This window comes from Patella vulgata, chromosome 6 (assembly GCF_932274485.2).
Source record: "Patella vulgata chromosome 6, xgPatVulg1.2, whole genome shotgun sequence".
NCBI lineage: Eukaryota > Metazoa > Mollusca > Gastropoda > Patellidae > Patella > Patella vulgata.
In genome coordinates this window covers 65,398,309-65,418,908 of record NC_065884.2, presented here as the reverse complement: position 1 = coordinate 65,418,908, position 20,600 = coordinate 65,398,309, and positions in this window count along the sequence as shown.

Genomic DNA, 20,600 nt, shown 5'->3' with positions numbered 1-20,600 from the left:
TAGGGATGCCTGTCCAACCTCATGGGTTTTCTCTAGGTCCTCCTGTTTCCTCCCACTGTAAAAGACACCTACGCGCAAGCGAATTATTGAAATAAAATTAAACCATATGTTAGTCCCGAAATAACACCATCTCTCTCTCTCTCTCTTCTATGGTATGCAATCTATTTGGGATTTTATTGTATTTTTCAGTTACATAGAGTGTGTGTTCGTTGTGTTACCAAAAGTGGCCATTCATCAAAAGATGCTCAATGTACTATCCTTGTAGGCAAAGGTAAGAACTTCGACATGTTGATAATTAACCTTGTGATAGGCTGTGAGCCATATTTTGTTGTTCTTTACTTAATATTTCAAAACTTTAAAATCTGGAGCCATGATTTGTGGGTGATTCTTTAGAATGAAAAAAAAAAACATATTATAAAAATAGCATGAAATTTAACAGTTCTGAATAAAGATTCCAGGGGATTCATAATTTTTCGAAGAGCATTCATGGCCTTGGTTTCTCATGTGAAACTTAGGATTTGTTAACTCAGCATATAGAAATTCATTCAGTCTGTATTAGAAACGGTTATTACCACTATGAGAAACGAGACCTAATTTGATTGCATGTATAATTATAGGCATCAGTTATATGAAAATTAGGTTAACATAAAGCTGTGAATGAGTCGTTCCTACCGTATTTGATATAATAATTACGCCCACGAACATATTAACACAAGGTACAATTTTATGGATACACAATTACTGAGTTTAATATTAAGTGAAGGCCCTCTAATCAAAGGTGTTAAGCTTTAATTGTATTTGATTCTTATTTGTTGCATATTCTGTATATATTTGCTTATTATTCACTTACCTGTATCATTCACTTAGTATTAAACCCAGTAATTGTGTATCCATAAAATTGTACCTTGTGTTAAGTGAAATGGGGTTTAACGTCCTACAGTTCTGCTCTGACTAGGCTAATGAAGACGGGCATACGCCATACAGTGTGCTATGAGGAAAATTTTACCTGGACAGCCAGAAAAGTAGGATGTTGCATTGTAGCCAGGGTATCATTTAATCTTGTCTAATTTACAACCGTTTAATTTCTCGATCACTGTTAAAAAATAAACAACCCAATTGATTATTGATGTGTAATGTTTAATTTTTGAAAAGTGGTAGGAAATTAAACACTTGTAAATTCTACACTCATTATCAAAATTAATCAGTCAGCTTTAAACTGGACACACTTACAAATTAGATGATTTTGGGTGATTTTAAACAATATTTACAAATTTTTAAACAAAGATTTGATATTAACGGATGTCAAAGAAATTAGAGCTAAATACACAAGATTAAATGATGCACAGGTTACAGAGGGGGGTTGGATGGCAGAATGGTTCGCACATGCGCGTTGCATCATTAGGCCTGTCATTGAGTCAACTAGCGTGGTTTCGAATTCCCGGTTGTACGTGACGAGGAGTAGGGTCGCCTGTCCAACCTCGTGGGTTTTCTCCGGGTCCTCCGTTTCCCGAAATGACCTAGTTTGTGTCGAGTGGACGTTAAACCCCATTTCTCTCTCTCTCCCCCGGTTACAGGTTGTACGTGATGAGGAGTAGGGTCGCCTGTCCAACCTCGTGGGTTTTCTCCGGGTCCTCCGGTTTCCTCCCACTGCTAAAGACCCCTACGCACAAGCGAATTATTGAAATAAAATTAAACCATATGTTAGTCCCGAAATGACCTAGTTTGTGTCGAGTGGACGTTAAACCCCATTTCTCTCTCTCTCCCCGGGTTACAGGGTTAGAACCCATTTCATTTGATTAACATATATTTGTCAGTTTTTGTGTACAATACGGTATATGTATTTGTACATGTAGCAATTTACTAACGATGAATAATTAATCAGGTGCTAATTATTGTTGATATTTCAGACTCTCTACCAGTGCCTTCAGAGGTCAGGGTTAGTGATGTCACGGCTACATGTGCCACCATTAATTGGTTGCCTGGCAACACAAATTACCAGCATTCTATATTAGTAAATGGTCGAGAGGCGAGCGTCGTCGGGGCAGGTGTATGTAGATATACTCTAACAGGTAAATTATACAACACACTTAATATTATTACCCCTACTCCCCACCCAACTCACCTGTAAATATACTCTTACAGGTAATAATATACACTTAATATTGTTATCAAGAAACTCACCTGTAAATATACTCTTACAGGTAATAATACACTTAATATGGTTATCCCCCCACACCCCAACCCAACTCACTTGTAAATATACTCTTACAGGTAATGATATACACTTAATATTGTTATCCCCCCCACCTCAACCCAACTCACTTGTAAATATACTCTTAAAGGTAATAATATACTCTTAATATTGTTAGCCCCCCAGCTCCACCCAACTCACCTGTAATAATCTAACAGGTAATAATGTACACTTTAATATTGTTATCACCTCTCTCGCCCACCTGTAAAATAACAGGTAATAATATACACACACTTATAATACCACCATATCCCCAGCACCAAAAACAACAAAAGAAAGGATGGTGTACAGTGTCGTTTTCTAATGACTAGGAAGATGAAATTTCATCTTAAATGAATGGTCAAACACAATTGTTACCCTGTTTCCACCCCATCCACCTCATTTAATATTGTTACTCCACCCACTCCCACCCCCAACCCCCACCCGCTAATCCCACCCCACTTGTCTCACCTACCATGTCCTTCTGTACTTAAATAAATTTATTTTATGCAAATTACCCCTAGTCTCTATCTCTCTATCCATGGTCAGTGTTGAAGGATGAACCGCATATAGTCATCCAGATAGGATGGAAAACTTTATGTATGTTCCCTTCAATGGAACCCAGGTCATTAAAGCGATAATGTTATGTTTACATTTAATTAACCTTTTTTTTTCTGTTACTAATTTTTGTTCCTCTTGTTTTTTGTAGGGCTGGACCCTGGTACAAGTCATAGAATAATTGTTCGTGCCAAAAATCAATCGTTAAATTACGATGACGAACGAAGTAGAAAACGTTTAGAGCAACTTTCTGCTGCTACAGAATTTAGAACTAAAGATGCTGGTAAGATGAGGGTTAAAATTGTAAATTGACTATATGTCTCACCCAGACCAGAAAACCTCATACTATATGTCTCACCCAAATTAGATAACCTAATACTATATGTCTCACCCAGACCAGATAACCTGTTACTATATGTCTCACCCAGACCAGAAAACCTCATACTATATGTCTCACCCAAATTAGATAACCTCATACTATATGTCTCACCCAGACCAGATAACCTGTTACTATATGTCTTACCTAGGATGTCATACTTTTTAATCGATGAAGAGGAAGAGGAAACAATGCTGTAACTATGGATATGACCAAAGTGTGGTGTTGACGAGATATATTAAGTCCATTTCTTTACATTCCATTTTTCTTGTTTCCTCTTTCTTCATAGGTCGAGGCATAGCAGAACAGTTGGACATTAAACCCCATATGATTTTATCTCGTTTCCTTTGAACAGGTCCACCAGACCCACCTATCGGAGTCCAGCTAGAAACAGGTCCACAAGAAGGTACTCTCTTGTTAACATGGATTCCTGTATCTCTGAAAACCGATGAGAATTCTTCCAGTTCGGGTGTTGTTATAGGTTATAATATCTATATTGATGGGCGGAAAGCCAAAGAAGCCACCGGTGCCACAAGTAAGTTTAATAATTACCTGGATGAGAGAGATAGAGAGAGAGAGAGAGAGAGAGAGAGAGAGAGAGAGAGAGAGAGGGTTTAACGTCCACTCGACACAAACTAGGTCATTTCGGGACTAACATAAGTTTTTTTTTTTATATATTTTTTATTTCAATAATTCGCTTGTGCGTAGGGGTCTTTTGCAGTGGGAGGAAACCGGAGGACCTGGAGAAAACCCACGAGGTTGGACAGGCGACCCCACTCCTTGTCACGTACAACCGGGGATAAGGTCTGTCATTGAGTCAACTGGCTGGGTTTCAATTCCCCGGTTGTACGTGACGAGTCGGGTCGCATGTCCAACCTACGGTTTCCTCTCACTGCTAAAGACCCCTACGCGAAGCGAATTATTGAAGACCCTGTGTACACATTGGCGTGCACGTAAAAGATCCCTTGGCAGTTGGAATTCAATGTAAGAGTAGGCCATAGTGCCGCTGCCCGGGCAAAATTTCCCTCATAGCACACTGTATGGCGTATGCCTGTCTTCATTAGCCCAGGTGGAGCAGAACAGTAAGACATTAAACCCCATTTCATTAACCCGGTTGGTGCAGAAAGTAGAATGTTAAACCTCAATTCATTTGTATTTCAGATGATCATATTATTCTGTATTCGGCTGATTTTAACGGCTATATACCCAAGCAAATCAGTGTTCGTACATTGGCGTCAGACGGCACAGAATCAGATGAATCAGAACTTTTAACGTTAAATAATAATTTAATCAAAGAAATATCTGCTGGTAGAAATAAACCGATAACTCCTGAAGTCAACATTAAAGCACCGGAACCGAGAAAGGTAAGAAATCCTATTGATTTTTAAAAATTCAACATGGCTGCCACGAATATTTGCAAACTGGCAGACTTCTTTGGGCTTTTATTGGCGGAATTTTTGATAATTTCTTTATTTTTTTTTCTGTGGTCTTGTCTGGCTGGCATTGGATATTTCTCGAACATTATTTCTCACATTTTTTTTTTTTCAATTTTTTCAGTTAAAAAACTCCATTATTATATCTTTTTTTTCTGAAAGAGATGATTTTATTTTTTTATTTTTGGGTTGACAGTTTCAGAATTTTCAGACTTGGTCCTGGCAATTTATACATGTAGGTATTCTTAAAACAAGAATAAGGTTGCATTTTGACTAACTGTTTATTATGCACAATTACAAAGTGAATCTAATCAAATTCTAATATGGAATAAGAAAATCCAAATCCTATCTAGTCCGGTGCTTAAATTTTAAAACAACCTGGTAATTATTTGCATTCTTTGAAAGGAATTTGCTAAGAATTTTTTTTTTTAACTCCAAATATAGTTTATTAACTGGTAATGTGATATTGAGCTATGTGATCAGAAGCATTGAAAAGAATTACTAGCTATGTGATATCTAGCTCTGTGATCTTTAGCTATGTGATCTTTATTTATGTGATGCCTAGTAATGTGATCTTTGGTTATGTAATCTAGCTATGTGATTCAAAGAGATCTTTCTAGGTGATTTGACTATGTAATCTAGATACACAATCCAGCTTTGTGATCTTTAGTTATATAATCTAGCTAATATGATCTTTTGATACATGATCTTTAGTTACATAAGCCAGCTAATGTGATCTTTTGCTACGTGATCCAGCTATAAATTCTAGCTGTGTTATCTCTAGTTACGAAATCTAGCTACGATTTTTAGCTACTTTATTCAGCTATGTGATCTAGCCATGTGAAATAAATGAGAATTGCTATGCCTTGTACGCAATAAATTGATGATATATTAACTTTTTGCATTTGTTAATGAATGCATTCGATCAGTATATTACATGTGAATATTTGCATGATGAAGCATATACGCTGATAACTTATATTCAAATTATAATATTATCTCTAATAGCTGCACGTTTTCTAATACACATACTTATATCAATAAAAAGGGGGGGAGGGGCAAATGGTTTGACGAGTGCTTGTTGGATCACAAGATCTGTCAATGAGTCAAGTGACGTGGTTTAGATTTCCTATGTGACAAGGAGAAGGGTCACCTTCCACACCTAAAGAAAAATTATTGTAATAAAACTGAACCATATGTTAGTCCCAAAATGACCTAGTTTGTGTCAAGTGGACGATAAACCCCATCTCTCTCTCTGTCTCGATTAATTGAACCATTTTTGAACTGATATTCCTTTTAGAGATTCAATATTGTTGTTTGCAAAACGATTAAAAAAATTGTTCAGCAGAATTAAGTTAGTTTAATATCCTATGATTTTATATGCTTTGACCTTTGACCTGTCTTCATTAGCCTAATCTGGTGAGTCACAGCAGGAAATTATACACCATTTCATTTATATGCTTTGGGTTAGGGTTATTATTTATATACAGTGAAACACGGTCCAGAGCTCTCCCTCAAACATTGCCCAAAATCTCTCCAGAATTAAACCTTTTAATGCTTGTGAATTGTAGTAAAACAAGATTTTGTTTCTTCTTTGATTGGCATTTAGTAATTGAAAATATTAACACAATGTATAATTTTATGGATACACAATTACTAAGTTTAATACTAAGCGATGTTTCGACAAGGATACTCTCATCTTTATCAAGCAAATGATACAGATGTGAATAGTTTAATACTATGCGACATTTCGCCATATTTGTATCATTTGCTTGATAAAGACGAGAGTATCCTCGTCGAAACGTCACTTAGTATTAAACTTAGTAATTGTGTATCCATAAAATTGTACCTTGTGTTAATATTTTTTTTTTAAAAAATTTCTTTATTTTTAGATGAAGATAAGTGCAAATAATGAAATTGGATTGCATTTTAAGTCTTTGATCGACATCTTGTTTTTGGAAAATTTATTTTATAGGATATATATACTCTTCAAAAAAAGTAGGGGATATTGAAATGCAAATACCTATGCTGGTTGTGATATGATAAATAGTCATGGACACTTGACATGCTTTGAGAGTATGTTCACAGATGAAGAACTTATTGCCCCAACAGAACCACTGAGCTGCATGTGTGACACGCAATAGCTTCATACATGTGGGAGGGGTTCATTGTCAAATTTGACACTTCAAGGAAGGGTTAATGAAAACTGCTGCTTGCTGGTTTATCCTATCCATGTTTGCTTTCCTATTGGTTCTTGCATAAGATATACTGTTTAGCGTATCTTTGCTTTAGTGTGTTACACTTCATTTGATCGGGAGACGTGTTCGTCGACGTCAACGTCTACCGACAACACTGCAAGAATTGACCGTGGCACTGCAAGAGGAGTGGGTCAGATTGCCCCAAATTGTAATTGGACGGTTGATTAGGAGCATGCCACGATGAATTGCTGAATGTCTGACGATTAGTGGAGTAATTACTCATTATTAAGACAAAAATCCAAAACGTTCATTTTCACTTTTGACAGTGTATCTCTTTGCGAGTGAAATGGGGTTTTCAGATAAGTCGCCCATATGAACTGTTTATGTTCATGTGTAGGCAATTGGCCTGTTATTAACATACACTGGTTACCTCTAATAAAAACAGCAGTGCATTTCCGCAGTTTTGTATTGTTTCTGAATATCCCCTACTTTTTTTTGAAGAGTATATAAAGGGTTAGCCATTTTTCACTGAATATATGTAATGAGAATGATTTATTTATTTTTTTACATTTATTTGATTTTGCTATCCATCTATTCTATGCATGTGTTTGGTTATTTCTAATACCTTTACAGTTGCCTAAAACAACTAAACAAACGGAGCATGCAGGAGCAGACACAGATGAAGAAATAGAATCGGCATTTTCAGTAAATGTCGATGAGGAACAAAAAACTTCGGTGAGGATGAGTGTTGTCGTGACTACCTGGATTTTGAAATATTAGAATGTAGAAATATTATTAATCATTTATAGACGTAATGACTTGTTGACTAATCGTAGAAGAATGTAGAACATGTGAAAATAGTCCACTAACAAAAGATTAATACGTCCCCTTTTTTACCGCACTCTTAAGCAGACGCAGTGCCTGAGTGGTCCTCCAGTTTCCTCCCTATGTTAAATACCCTGACGTGCAAGCATTTTATTGGATTTATTATATTTAAGTCCCACAATGACCTAGTTTGTGTTAAGTAGTTTTGTTTCAATCAGTGTCCTGAAGCGGTTTCCCCTTACTGCTAAATACCCCTCCCTACATGCAAGCAAATTATTGGAATACCATATTTAAGTCCCAAAAAGACCTTGTTTGAGTTGAGTGTACCTTAATTCTCATTGATCTTTTTCTCTTTCGATTTATGATTCTTGGTTATTTTCTGTCAGGTTTTTGTTCGTAATAATAACTTTTTACAACCAGATAAACGGAATATGAAATGATTATTAAATGCATGTTTGATATTATTTTCCATCCCTTCTGCACAATTTACATTACGACCCGCACCGATCAATATAGTTCGTCCTGCATCCATGGTGTCAACGTGATGGGTACAATCTACGTTGTCTTTTCCTATTGTCAAAAACGATATTAATATGTTCTACGATATAATTGTAAATTTTATAGAAACTGGTCAATATTTCTCTATATAGCTAAGAGTAGGCCATAGTGCCGCTGCCCAGGCAAAATTTCCCTCATAGCACACTGTATGGTGTATGTCCTTCTTCATTAGCCCAGTATAGGAGCAGAACAGTATACTTGTACTCGTTTTCACAACCCACTGTATGATTGTGACCTAGACTGTGTACAGTCCGTACATAAACTTTGTTTCATTTTCATTTCATTCCTTTTTGAAGTTCTTGCTTTATCATACCACAGTGGTTGGTTTTACTGTGGAGATCTGGTTAAGATTCCCCGGATGTACGTGACAAGGAGTAGGGTCACCTGTCCAACCTCGTGGGGTTGGTTGGCCGAATGGTTAATGAATGCGCGCTGTATCATAAGATCTGTCATTGAGTCAACTGGCATGGTTTTGATTCCCCGGATGTACGTGACAAGGAGTAGGGTTGCCTGTCCAACCTCATGGGTTTTCTCCAGGTCCTCTTGTTTCCTTCCATGGCTAAAGACACCTATGCGCAAGCAAATTATTGAAATAAAATTAAACCATATGTTAGTCCCAAAATGACCTTGTTTGTGTCAAGTGAAGGTTAAACCCCATTTCTCTCCCTCTCTCATTCAACCTATTCTAAAATTTGAGTTAAATAATCCTGATATCGTAATTAAGCTCCCAGATATTTATAGGCTACGGCAAACTTTTGGTTTAGTATTTAACAAACACTGCAATACACTTTGTGTCGATTTGTCAATACAAAATTGTTTTCAATTAAGCCTTTAGTCTTTAATGTAACATACATTATGTCAGAGCTGAATCTGCCTATTGGAGGTCTTTCTTTAGGCCTTCAATTATTAATTAACATGACAAGACCATAATGAACTCTCAAGATTTTATAACTGTTTGGCCATTTAATGATTTAATTAAAAATGGGAAAGCGAGGCTAAGGCTCAAATATACCAATACCATGGTTATGATAATAAACAATCAATGCACACATCTTGTCAAAACTACAAACAGTGATAACTTGGCCCAGAATAAAGTAATTTGAATGAAATTTTCAATAAATTCATTTTGCATTATCTATTTTTGAACTATCTATCTATCTAAACCTTACATAATGTATCTTTAAGCATAATGACATTTCTGTATGGAGAAATATTTGACTGTTTCTGTATATATTTTACGAAAAAGAGGTGTAGATTGTACAAATTTTTTAGACACAATGGCATCATCTTTGTATTGCCTTTCTAAAATTTATTCAGAATGAAATAAACAAAAATAATTCAATCTGTTCAATCCATAAATGTTTTACTCATTGCACACCAAACCTAAAACTATTGTTCCTCTACTTTCAATTTGTTGTTGCCCATGTTGCTAGCACCATACTTTGTCTATTAGACACTCGTGTTCTCATCTCTTGTTGTAGAAAGTTCATTTGTGACCTTAATCTACAGTTCATGACTATAATTTCTGACCTTAATCTACCGTTCATGACTAGAATTTCTGACCTTAATCTACCGTTCATGACTGGAATTTTTGACCTTAATCTACCATTCATGACTTGAATTTCTGACCTTAATCTACTGTTCATGACTGGAATTTGACGTAGCTGGATGGAAACCAGTTGTTTTAGTACTTTCATTTCAGTTGTTCCCTGTGTTTCTACCATACAGGGTCTAGGTGACACCCACAATCTCTACTTTTAGACAGTTCATGTATGACCTCAATCTCTGCTTGTGGACAGTTCGTGTATGACCTCGATCTCTGCTTGTGGACACTTTGTGTATGACCTCAATATCTCTGGACAGTTTGTGTATGACCTCAATATCTGCTTGTGGACAGTTCGTGTATGACCTCGATCTCTGCTTGTGGACAGTTTATGTATGACCTCAATCTCTGCTTGTGGACAGTTTATGTATGACCTCAATCTCTACTTGTGGACAGTTCGTATATGACCTCAGTCTCGTCGTATGACCTCAATCAGCCGTTCATGACAGCAATTTGACGAAGTTTGAGGGAAACCACAAAACTTTATCTTTTTGTGTAAAACAGTACCTTAATTTTACAGATTACAAAATCACTTGGGCTTGTGGCCAATACAAGATTTAAAATCTGATTAAAATTGGTCACATCACATGACCGATCTACAGATGAACAAATCTGCAAGTTGGGCACCCATAAAACGGCCGATATCCAAGATGTACACTAACAAAGTTCCGTCTTGAAGGTCTCGGAACTTTGGATACAAATATTTAATGTATTTATTTTGAATATGTATTAAATGTATCTACATGTATTATGTTAACATGCATGTCTCATGTACAAGATATGCATGAAGTATGAATCCCCCATCCCCCTCCCCCCTCCCCATCCTACCTGACCCTCCTAACTTATCAAATATATCCTTATGATAACTAGCATATTAATATAATTTACTCTTTGATGTTTGAAAACTCCACTTTATATTCAATGTTTCCCTAAAAATATAATTTAACGGTTAAACATTATATTCAATGTTTCATTATAATAATATAATTTCACGGTTAAACATCATGTTAAATGTTTCCCTAAAAAAATAATAATTTCAGAGTTAAACATTAGATTACATTAGATTATGATGATCTGTGAAAAGCAGAAAAAAGTTTAAAAATTCTGGCTTTTGGCACATATGTATATGTATACCATTTTTGCTCTATTTGGTGTTAAAAAAAACCCCGCACATATCAGACTGTAAAACATTTGTTTCGACTAAGGGGAATATCTATAATGCAGGAAAAGGATTATTACGTTAAAAGCGATCTATACCCTAGTCATTTGTTTCTAAAATCAAATCAAAGGGGAATAACTACATTTTCAGACATCAAAGAGACTTTGCTTTTAGCTTTACTAATGCCATTGCATGTGCTTTGCATGGTCACCTTTTTTTTTGTTGTTGATTTTTGTTGTTCTTTGTTGACGCAGAATGCAGCCGTTGACCCACAGTATGTCGAGCCGTATCTAGAAAGCAGCAGCTCGGAATTATCTGATATACAGGAAGTAGAGGAAGACCTGATCAGTACAGAAGAGACCAATAGTATTGCAGCTTCTGGAGAAGCTGGCGGTCAATTAGCCAATCAGGTTAGCTGTTACATCAGTGGCAGATCTATGCGTTCATGTTTTTTCAGTCTGTATTTGTACAAATATGTACAGTAATTTCTGAAACAGCATGTTGTTCAGTGTGTGTGTGCGTGTGCGTGGTTTTGTTTTTCTCATGGTCATGGCTAATGCTGCTCTGTTGACACAAGTATTTATAGCACGAAGCTAATATAAAAAACTAACAAAAACATATCTTAAAATCCTAATCAACACTTCTCCTTTAGCTAACAATAAACAGACCATTTACCAGGACTTCAGCTTCAAAATTTCCACTTTTCGTCATTTTTGATAATGCAGAGAATCTTTGCAAATTAAATTCGGATTTCATGTTTTTTATTTATAGTATAATAATGTGAAATCACATGTCTTTACACAAAATATTTGTAGGGCCTATAATAATTTATAATTAATGAATTAATCCCTTTTCGTGGGGTGGGTGGTGGGGCTGGGGTAAATGGCCGAATGGTTAGCTCATGCACGTTGTATCATAAGGTCTGTCATTGAGACAACTGGTGTGGTTGCGATTCCCCAGTTGTTCATGACAAGGAGTAGGGTTGCCTGTCCAACCTCGTGGGTTTTCTCTGGGTCCTCCGGTTTCCTCCCATTGTTAAAGTCCCCTATGCGCAAGCGAATTATTAAAATAAAATTGAACCATATGTTAGTCCCGAAATGTCCTAGTTTGTGATGAGTGGACGTTAAACCCTCTCTCTCTCTCTTTGCTTAAGGTTATACAAAAAGGTTATAATCATGAAAGTGGTTGATTCCAGATTTGAATTTGAATCACCGCACGTCCGCCAATATTTCTTACAGTTGTCAGGGATTGATACTCCTTTTAAAGATGGGGAGCCACGCAGACTAAGTGAGTAAGACGCTGGTTCGTTAGTCTGGAATGTCGCAGGTTCGATCCCGGCATTGGCCGAGAAAGTTCATCGGGATTTTGGGCACGCACTTAAAAGATCACTTGGCAGTTGGATTTCGATAGAAGAGTAGGCCGTAGTGTCGCTCTCTGGGCAAAATTTCCCTCATAGCACACTGTATGGCGTATGCCCGTCTTCATTAGCCCAGTCGGAGCAAAACAGTAGGACGTTAAACCCCATTTCATTTCATTTCATTTTTCCATTTAAAGATTCAACTTTCACAATATTGTAGGGATTAAACGATTATTAGAGACTTTAACCTTGGAGAAATTAATCTAATATATGGATTGTCCAAAAAATTGATAGGACTAAAATTTGCACATGACAGTCTTGACAAATTGCATACTCTAGTTCCATCTGCAGTTGTTAGCTTTCTGTTAATGCATTCTGATTTGAATGAAAAATTTCATGTGGATTTGACGATTTTGTTTTGCGTATTGAATATTTATTCATATATATCGATGTTGATTGTTAAATGTGTCTTGACCAATCAAATGCTCCTAGAATAATTACTACTTAGATGCTTTAATTGTGTATATATATATATATACTAATCTGCATATATACATGTATATATATCTATGATATAACTAATTAAACTAAACATATATATATTGATGTTAGTTGTTGTGTCTTAATAACTCAATGTTTGTATGATTAATGGACTTTGAGTTGAAAAAATGATTATTAACGACATAAAAAAAAACAATGTTCCAGATGAAGAAGTCACCTCGGCCAGTTCCGTCACCTCGACCAGCCTCACGTAAAAAGAGTCCTAGTCCAGGTAATGCTACATCAGTGGAAGCAGGCAGTCACCATGGAAAACATCTGTCAGTTCATCCTAACAGAGATATTCCTGCTATAGGTAATGTTGTTTTAAAAATTCTCTCACCCCTGCGGGGGGTTGTTGGATGGCTGAATGGTTAGTGTGTGCGTGTTGTATCATAAGGTCTGTCATTGAGTCAACTGGCTTGGTTTTGATTCCCCGGTTTTCTCTGGGTCCACTGGTGTCCTCCCACTGCTAAAGGCCCCTATACACAAGCGAATTAAAGAAATAAAATTTAACCATGTGTTAGTCCCGAAATCACCAGGTTTGTGGACATTAAACCCCATTTCTTTCACAAGTATAAATTAGATGATTTTGGGTGATTTTAAACAATATTTTAAAAAAAGATTTGATATTAAACGAATGTGAAAGAAATTAGTGCTAGATACACAAGATTAAATAATATTCAGGTTTTATTGAACGGAATTTCATTTTAAGGCAATTTAAATTACGGTTGTCCCGAGTTAATTGTGCCGCTTGGCTATCATCAACGAATGAATAAATAAAAACTTGCAAGTTATTTGTCTAGTTGCGTGATAGACAAAAAACTACAAATTGTGTTACGAAGAAATGCCATGGTGCTGTATCAGTTTATTTTGGCTGCAGCATTTTATGATACTGGCAATAGTAGAAAAATGGTAATATTTTAGATTATCGACTGATGAAACCTGAACGTTTCATCAAGTAAACGAAGATAGTAATTTATTCAGGAGTATTACTGACGTAAACTTGAAAGCTGGTACGTGAATTAAATATGGAAAATTTTTGTGGTAATCACATACATCAGAATATGACATTCATCATAACAAATTACCAAGAAATATTTTTGTGGAAGTCTTTTTATATTAAAGGGAATGGAAGCTTATAATTAACCCATTTCCTATCGGGACATCATTTGACCCAATTCTGTCCGGTTCGTTTCGAAATGGATTAAAATTGTGGTATATTGTTGATTTTTATTAGAGTTGTTTTGATTCTTGCAGAAATAACCCGTGACAGCAGTACAGAGAAGAGTTTTGAAGATGAAGGTGTCAACTCGCCGAAATCAGCGTTCAGTGATAATCAGAGCAAATCAAAATCCAGTCCGAGAGAAAGTCCGCGAAAGACTCCTGAACCGTTAAAGAGAACACATGTTCCGCCAAAACAAGAGTTCGGAAGTGGCGGAGCATTCCGTGATGCTAGCCGACATAAACAAGAACTTGCGGAAAGTGACCGACAGAGACAAGAAGTGCGTTCTCGTGACGGTAAATCTGTGCATAGTCCTGTTTCTCCAGCTTATAATAGAGCTAACACTAATCCTAGTCGATCCAGACATAGTAGTGGTTATTCGGGACACGGTGATTACGATGAGAATGGGGACGTGGACTCAATTTCAGGGGAGATAAATCCGCCAATGGATGATAATCATGTGAGACTTTTTATAGCGTTATTTGATTACGATCCAACGATTATGTCACCTAACGTGGAGTATATAGATGAAGAGCTTCCATTTAGAGAGGGACAAATCTTAAAGGTAAGAATTGGTATCAATAAAGCATTTTGCCAGTGTCTTTTCCTCTTGTCAGTGGGAGGGGGGTGGCAGAGGTAGATGTCCGAATGGTAAACGCGTGCACGCTGCATCATAAGGTCTGACATTGATTCAACTGACGTGGTTTCAATTCCCTGGTTGTCCAACCTTGAAATAAAATTGAACCCTATGTTAGTCCCGAAATGACATACTTTGTGTCGAGTGGATGTTAAACCCCACTTCTCTCTCTCTTGTCAGCAGGGAACAAGTCGTTCAGATGGGTAGAGGACCAGTGAAATAAAACCGAAGCATGTGCTAGACCTACTTTTTGTCAAGGGGAGGTTAAACTCTCCCACCATTGAGTCAAGTGGCATAGTTTCGGTTTCCTGCTTATACACGCCACATAGAAGGGTCACCTGTAAATCATTGTGGTTTTTCGTTCCATGTCCTCTGTGGTTTCCTCACATAGCCAAAGACCCTGCTCACAAGCAAATTATAAAAATAAATTTGAACCAAATCTTAGACCTCCATTTTATTTTTGAGTGGTGGTGCTTATAAAGACCCCCCTCTCTGTCTGTCTGTCTGTCTCTCTCTCTCTCTCATATTATATACCTATATTTACAGGTGTATGGTGATAAGGATGCAGATGGGTTTTATAGAGGTGAATGTAACGGTCAGGTGGGTTATATACCTTGTAATATGGTGTCCGAGATTCATATAGATGATCCAGAACTCGTAGATCAACTAATCAGTGAAAGTCAAGGAAATCCTGTTTCAAAATCTCATCTACAAACAACAGGTAAATACACTAAACAGTTGATACTCCTGCAAGGTAAATACAGTATATAGTTGATACACCTGCAAGGTAAATACCGTATATAGTTGATACACCTGCTAGGTAAATACAGTATATAGTTGATACACCTGCTAGGTAAATACAGTATATAGTTGATACACCTGCAAGGTAAATACAGTATATAGGTGAAACACCTGCTAGGTAAATACAGTATACAGTTGATACACCTGCAAGGTAAATACAGTGTATAGTTGATATACCTGCAAGGTTAATACAGTATATAGTTGATACACCTGCAAGGTAAATACAGTATATACTTGATACACCTGCAAGGTAAAACAGTAAATACATATATAGTTGATGTTGTACCATCTCTGCCCAATAACTGGACAAAGGACCAATGAATAATAGTGATTAGGATGGGACGTAAAATTGACATCCACCCGTGTACTCCATGGCGTAAAAGAATTGAATGCAGACTAGATGGAAATGCTCACTTTCTGGTGTATACCTGGACATCATTAGTGAGATTGGTACCAAAAACTACGACCTTAAGCTTCATTTCATTTCAATACACAATTTAAAAATTATGGCATATATTGACAATCTGATTTAAACACAGATCCTACTTCATTTCGTTTTTTTATAGTTCAAAATTTCGTTTTACGTGTCTTTACTACTGTAGGATCTGGAAGAGTTGTTATATAACCTTTGTTCTGGTTGAAGTGAGGGATTAGTCAATGAAACAGTATGTTACGATGAGTTCTTGGTTTGCGATGCACGGAACTGTGGGTAAACGACTAGAAACGCCAACTGCGATTGATTAATCAATGTCTGATGTCATAGGGTCAAAAGTTGCTCGTATGACCCATAACATGACCTTTCACTATAACCTGTCAGATCTCCATGTAGTGTAGGCCATCGAAAGTATAAAAAAACGAAAAAAAATATAGAACTGTATTTTAAGCAGATTGCATGTATTGATTAAGTTTGTTGAATTTTAGTTTTTATTTTCCCAGATAAACAGATACGTAATAGTCAATCAGCTTCTTCCCAGTTAACACCAAATGGTATCTCATCCTCTGATGGTGGCGCTGGGAAACGTAGAATGGTAGCGTTATATGATTACGATCCACAAGAATTATCACCTAATGTTGATTCCGAGGTTTGTAGATAAAACTTGTGTAACACTAGATCTTCATTAAAATATGTGACTCATTGAACAGGAGGTCCGACGTTCGATCTCTGTGTCGATCGAGAAAGTTGCCCAGTCTCCCCTTTGTCATTGGTGCTGGACGGAAAACCAGCGAAAGAACAATGTCTAATCATTGGGATAGTACGAAAAAACCCAGGTCCCGTGTACATAAAAGAAGCCTTGACATTTGGAATTCAAGGTAAAGTAGACCAAAATATCCCTCATGGCTTATACTGTCTTGTAGTTCATAATGCCGCTGCCCAGGCAAAATTTCCCTCATAGCACACTGTATGGCATATACCTGTCTTCATTTGCCCAGTCGGAGCAGAACAGTAGGACGTTAAACCCCATTTCATTTCAATTGATTTATGCCCTTCTTGGCAAAAGTAGGTAATTGATACCCATTTATTTATTAAATCCACTGGCACATTGCCAATAAAACTTGCACGCCTTTAGGCTGGGGAAATGACGACCATTGGAGACTTACAATGTTATTTATTTAATTTATTGTTTCAGATTGAACTTTCGTTTAAAGCTGGTGATATAATAATGGTATCTGGGGATATGGATGAAGATGGTTTTTATATGGGAGAAATGAACGGAGTCCGGGGCTTTGTTCCTTCCAATTTCTTACAAGATTCTCCGCTCTATGACGACGAAGTTTTAGAAAGTGCTAGCATGGTTTCTCCGTCTCGGTCTGGCGGCAGTATAAGTACTGTGTCCAGACAATCGGAAAGTTTGAATAACGTAGGTGTACGTGATGGTATTACTGACATGCATGTGGCTCCCTCTCCTGGAAGTGATGGCAGTGCTGGTATGAGTAGTCTCCCTTTGTTTTGTTTCTATACATTTCATGAAAATCTTATAAAAAAAAAAAAATTCAAAGATTCTAGAAACTTAAACTCTAGATTTTAAAACAAATTTCTTTTCTTTGTTCTAGTAGAACTAACTATTTCTATGACTTAACTTTTCTAATGTTCATTCATCTTTCCTATTCCTATAACTCGATGTAACTCGAATGTGCTCGTGACAAGGAGTTGGGTTGCCTTTCCAACCGCGTGGGTTTTCTCCGGGTCTGCTAAAGATCCCTACACGCAAACAAATTATTGAAATAAAATTGAACCATATGTTAGTCCAGAAATGACCCGGTTTGTGTTGAGTGGACGTTGAACCCCATTTCTCGTTCTCTCTCGAATGTGCTGGGTTTGAATCACGGTGGGCTAAGATGAAAATTTATGATTTTTTAAGCCTGGTTCCCATTTATAAGGAAAATGTACCTGGTCAACCATTTTTTACATTGGCATGTAAAATAATCCTTGCTGCGGTTGAAATGCAATAAAGAGTAGGCAGATGTGCCACTGTCTGGGCAAAATTCCCTTGCATGGCTTATGTCCACCTTCATTAGCCCAGTTGGTGCAGAAGAGTACGATGTTAAACCCATTTCATTTTCATTTGTATGTAATGTTAAAAAAAAAAAAAAAAATCACAGCCTCAAAATCTTGCACCTTAGCAACAAGTTAGACCACACCAATGGGGATGGGGGGAGGGGGGTAATTTAAATAAAAGAAGCTTATATTTCATATTTATGATTAGTTATTAGACTTAACCAAAGAAAATAGTTCATGAGAGACTCGAATGACTTCCAATGAACAAAGAATTAAATAGATTTAGCCTTATTAATGGTTTTGCACCATTGACATGGAGATCAGATCATGAACTAAATTTACACCCTCTTTCACCTTAAAAATACTTTTTCTGTAATAATTTTAATTCTTGTAGCATATTCAGAAAGATTAATATAGAGAGTTGTAAGAATATCGTCATTTCTTTTTTTTAATTTCTAAAAATGGGCTAGAGTTTACAATTCGTTCTTAATCCCCATGCAGAATATGTTTTTATTAAAGGATCTGTTTGAAGGCAGATTTTACAATTAACAGTGCCGGCCTTGGTGGTGGTGAACGAACTGTGCCTGCTACCGAATTAGGGGGGCCCGAAAATTTCACAAAAATTTACAATCAATGTCTAGACCAATTGTTGTTCATTTTCTGTTACACTGAGTTTTCTTTTTTGTGTATTTACAAAATTTATTTTGTGTATTTACTTTTGTTTAATATCCAGATTAAATTAAAATATCGTAGTCCTAATTAAAATATCATAGTCCTGATTAAATTGAAATATCATAATAATAATAATAATAATAATATTTATATAGCGCTGTAACACCACACATCAGTATGCTCGAAGCGCATTAAAAAGTTATCTCACTACGAGTTATATATAGCGTCTAAATAAGTAAGTTTTTATTCTTGATTTGAATATATCTAGTGATGAGGAACTTATGATATCTTCGGGTAGTTCATTCCACAAAGCAGCTGATGTATAACCAAACGATCGCGCACCAAATGTTTTTAAATTGATGTCAGGTTTATATAAACGTGATTGCTTTGAAGATCTTAGCATTCTGTTCGGCACATATTGTACTGTGAGATCTTGAATGTAATCTGGAGAGGTTTTGTGGACTGATTGGTAGGTGAGCGACAGAATTTTATAATCAATCCTTTCACGAAGTTGTAGCCAATGCAACGATTTCAATACTGGAGTAATGTGTTCTCGCGGTTTAGTTCTGGTCACAATTCTGGCTGCTCTGTTCTGTAATTTTTGTAATTTGGATAACTGCTGCAATGACACACCAGTTAGTAAGCTGTTGCAGTAATCTAATCGTGACATTACCAAAGATCCGATTAAAATTGCTGCGGATTCATTTGTCAGAAAATGACGAATTGCACCTATGTTTCTCAAGTCCTGATTAAATTGAAATATCATAGTTCCAATTGAAATATGATAATTGAAATGTCATAGTCTTAATTGAAATATCATAGTCCTTATTGAAATATAATTATAGTCCTAATTCAAATACATTATTCCTAATTGAAATATCAGTCCTAATTCAAATATCATAGTCCAAATTGAAATATTATAGTCCTAATTAAATTCCAATACCATATTCCTATTTGAAATATCATAGTCCTAATTAAATTCCAATACCATATTCCTATTTGAAATATCATAGTCCTAATTAAATTCAAATATCATAGTCCTAATTCAAAAATCCCAAGGTTGCTTCAGGTGAACTTGTAAAGTTGTATATTTAAATTTAACTTATTGCACTTGTTAACAATTTTTTAACATTGAAAAATAACTTGACTTGCGTTATGGGTGGGGGAGGGGGGATAGTATACTTTACATAGACCCAAAATATTTTATGGTCGGTGCTGAATGTGGTTAATTCTTCGCCTGTTATTTTTATTACACATTTTTTTCCTTTTCTTTCGTAAATTATTTTACTTTTTTCTATTATTCTCTTGTGAAAAAACCAATTCATTTCTTCATGTTCCATTTGATTTTTTTTCCATGATTGTTAATCTAGCACGAACAAGCCTTTTGTTTCTGATCAAATATATTAAATATTTCAACAAAAAGAAAAAGAAAAATTAAAACTCTTTATCATGAAATGTATGAAGTGGAATTGTAACCAATGTTTATTTATTATGCTTATTTTTTTTGCATGTTTTACGAAATATTTTAATTTAGAATTTATCCATATTCAAGCTTTTCCTTGGGCTTTATTCACCAGAACTTAATTATCTTTAGAATGCAGCCATTTCTTAGAATCGGAGATAAAATTTAAACTATGATTTTAACTTTCAACCAATGAAAAGTCTGCATTCTTTAAATATTTAAAGTTTAGACCCTATCCAGTCCATGGTTATAATCCATCATCTTGAGTCAGTGTTTTTCGCTGAACATTAAAAATACATTATGCAAGAGCTAAATCTGCCTATTGCAGGTCTTTCTTTAGGCCTGAAATGTTATATAAATTATTAATTAGACATTATTTAACTTATCAAGACAATAATCAACTCTCAATGTCATTGCCAGCGAGCGATATTTACTGGATTTGAATCTAATCTGCTGCTCAACGCTCATTGAT